Source organism: Theobroma cacao, chromosome 5 (genome assembly GCF_000208745.1).
Source record: "Theobroma cacao cultivar B97-61/B2 chromosome 5, Criollo_cocoa_genome_V2, whole genome shotgun sequence".
Lineage (NCBI taxonomy): Eukaryota > Viridiplantae > Streptophyta > Magnoliopsida > Malvales > Malvaceae > Theobroma > Theobroma cacao.
In genome coordinates this window covers 14,836,016-14,840,013 of record NC_030854.1, presented here as the reverse complement: position 1 = coordinate 14,840,013, position 3,998 = coordinate 14,836,016, and positions in this window count along the sequence as shown.

Genomic DNA, 3,998 nt, shown 5'->3' with positions numbered 1-3,998 from the left:
ATACAATTCTTAGGCCTATAGAAAGATAAAAGGAAGAGCTACAACTTTGATGTTTAGCACTTCACCCAGTTCAAAAGGGATCATGATCAAAAATGCAGAGGAAGCTGACTGATTGTAGCAAAGTGCAGTCAGTGTTGACAGAAGCTTGGGCTCCTAGGCGCCAAATGCACAATCTAGCATGTTAAAACAAACCACAAAACAGAACCTTGGTGCCTAGGCAGCGACATGTAATTATGAATATTTTGGCTTTTCAATTTTAAATCAAGTGGCCATCAAAAGGGGTATTGTCACGACCCAAATTTTGAGCCATGACTTGCGCATGGGCCTAGTGGACGTAGCCCACTAAGCCCAAGCAAGCCTCTTTATGTAATCACGTTCACTATCCCATCAATTTTTCATCACCATTACTAGACCACCATTTGTAATTTGCAACTAGACGTATTTTCATAATACAACATAGATACAAAAAATTTACATTTGTATGATCTCAAAATAAGGTTATTCATAGCCATCTAATAATGTCACCATCATTCCAAACTATACATGCATCGTTAGCAAAGTGATTCCTAGCAATTTACATTTAATGTACATGTACTCATATAAAAGACTTTTGATGACCAGTGAAGTGACTTTGGTGAGGATACGACTATCGAATGCCATGATACCTATCAAGAGTGAATGCAAGTGGATGCCTTAGCCTCGGTCCCAACTATCTACGGATCTGAAAACGTGCAATTTAAAAGACTAAGTATAAACTCAGTGAGTGAACATAAGAAGGGAACAAGCAATGACAAGGAATGTTTTAGAAAACATGATGCACTTACGATAAACCATGTAATTTAACCTAAATTTTTGGTTAAAACCCCTTATTTCAAACTTTGAATGTTTAATCCCTTAATGTTACAAAACCCATGATGAACCATAAAGTTGAATAGAATGAAAATTTCAGCAATGACTAAGCAAGACAAACAAATAAAGGGTTTTCTAGCTACAGCGAAAAGGCATTCTCAGTTTGCATATGCTTTGGTGTTTCAAGCATATCTCCCACTACAAAAGCCCAATTGGCATGATTTTTGGGTATTAGAAAGCTAAGAGGCTGGGCTACAACTTTGATGTTTACCACTTGGCCCAGTTCTGACCGAAAAGTGGTCAAAATCTTTCTCAAAGTGAAAGCACTGCACCAGAATTTTGGAACCACTCGAGAGTTTCTTGCTGTAGCAAGAAGCTTCAGGAAATTTCTCGTTGTAGCGAGAATACATTATCGCTAAATCGAGAACTAGGCCAGTGTAACCCCCCCAACCCGAGAGTTTCTTACTGCAGCGAGAATGAATCTTGTTGCAACGAGAAACAGAGCAATTTAGTTAAAAGGGGTATTGTTACATCAAAAAGCCATTTTCTTGTTGAAATAAAAAGCAATTTGGGAGCAATTAATAATGCCAACACATAACACAATCACAATTATTTTCATAAACTTTCTATAACATATATACATATATATGTATATACATACATCATCATGCATACCATCCCTCCACACTCAGCTCATGTGCACTCCCTACTCGCACATAGTCTGGTCATCATCAGCTCATGTGCACTCCCACATCGCACATAGCTGGGTCATCATTAGCTCATGTAGACTCCCACACCGCACATAGCTGGGTCATTATTATCACACAAAAGAAGCATCCAAAGCATAATATACATATCAATATAATGTGATAACGCATGAACTATTCATATTGCACATTTCACAAGATAGAAACATTTCATCAAGGGCTTGTTCCCCAAGTATTTTTTTTTTTAAAGCAAAAACAAAAGAAACTGTCAAATGATTTATTTAAACATGTAGGCACTTCCCAAAACATTTTGAAATGCAAGTTCACTCACTGGTATTTGTTAAATCTTAGATTGACTCCAACTTCCACTAATGCTCCGAATGGGGCGGTGGGGCTTCGTTGGAACCTATCATCACAATAGCATCACAATTAACTCAATTTACATAACTATAAATTCTAAAAGCTATCTCCTAACTAGCTTCCAATTGCCATTAAGTGGCTATCTATTTTCACTATCCTAATCACTCTTAAAATGAATAAACAACCTCAACTACAAAACACTCAAAAGTCTAATCACTAGCCATTCTCAATACTTAAAAATCAACTCTGTTGGTCCCAATAATATGTTCTAGAGGGGAGCTGAATAGCACAAATCGACTCTTGACAATATGAGGAACTAATTTCCAGCACAAAGAAAATAAAAACAAAGTAGACAATGCACAACAAATTATAGTGGTTCGGTCCAAGACCTACATCCACTACCTTGATCCAACCAAGGATTTTCACAACAATTCCACTAATAACCGATGAAATTCACAAGCTTTCACCAAGCTTTACAATGGCTTTTACAAGGCTCAGGCAAAACCTTTTACACTAGTTTTTCACGGGCTAAACTAAAACCTAAAGTGGTTTTTCAAATGCTCAACCACAACCTTTCACAATGGTTTTTCACGGGCTCAACCAAAACCCAAAGTGGTTTTTCAAAGGCTCAACCACAACCTATAATAATAGTTTTTACCGGGATCAACCAAAACCCAACAACAAACTTTTCTAGACTAAGTTGGAACCTTTACACTCAATCAAGCAATCCAAGCTTGAATAAATCCCTTAGAGTGACTCACTCACTCTAATTGTACAAGAAGAGAAGAATTAAAGAAGCACCTATGATCACTTACTTGATCTAGATGGTACAAGATGAAGTGCTAAACACTATTACAAAGATTGGAGTTTAAGTGCAGTAAGATGCAGAGAAGATTTTTTGGTTTTTTAGCTTTATATCACTTGGAAGCCTTCAATTCTCTCAAAAACTTATTTCTAACCATTGAAATACCCTTTTATACTTGGTGTCACGACCCGGAACTCCATCGAGTTTGTGACAACAGTCGCGACGTCCCGATAGGCACTCATTACCTCGAATGCCAATCGAAACCCCGCAAGGCTTAACATCAGCTTCTGCATCTCCCTAGTGAGCGAAAGTTATTAAATCTCACATTTCAAAAAAATCATAAGTCATTTCCAAATCAAAACAATAAAATATTACTTTCTGGCTCACAGGGGCATTTTTGTCATTTTTCTTCAAAAATACCGAAACTCGCCAAAAACATGGTGTAAAAGCTAAATATATTCATACATATTTTAAATCAAATAACTGAAGAATAAAATTACTTTTATAGTGACACGTGGGCCCCCAACTGACTAATAAAATGTAGGGTTACGAACCCTTACTTTTTAAGATGCAACTCCGAGATTAATTCTCGTCTTAATCAACTATCAACAAATGGTCCTGAGCCTGAAAAATGTATAAGAAGAAGGGATGAGATTATAAAATCCCAGTGAGCAGACAGACATCATCAAAATAATCTAAAGTTGAGTAATATGAGACAATTAAAATAATTCATCCCAACCCATATAAATAATTGGATTTCATCCAATTACTCAACATGGCTTATGCACTTTTCAAAAACTTAGCCCTTGCCAAAAATCCATTCTCGGGGATACCCCGTGAAGGCATCTTATCGAGACCGCCAAGGCTGTTTATTGTCACACACATAAACACATTTCACCTCTGACAACACAGTCATTCCTTGGCGTTGACTGAGTCCCAATTTCACGTGGTGGCCAGCGTGAAGTGTACTCAAATCCTACCTCGGGAGTTATCCTACGCGTCTCTCCAATCGAGGTAAGCTCAATAATTGGGAACCGTGCCCCTCTAATTAGGCTAGCCCACAGAACCCCCGTCACTGCAATGCCCATAAATCCTACCTCGGGAGTTATTCTACGCGCCTCTCCAATCGAGGTAAGCTCAATAATTGGGAACCGTGCCCCTCTAATTAGGCTGGCCCACGGAACCCCCGTCACTGCAGTGCCCACTTTATAATCCACCAACCAATAAAATCACAATAGTATGACATGGCTCACTTAACACATTCAAGGCAAATCAAA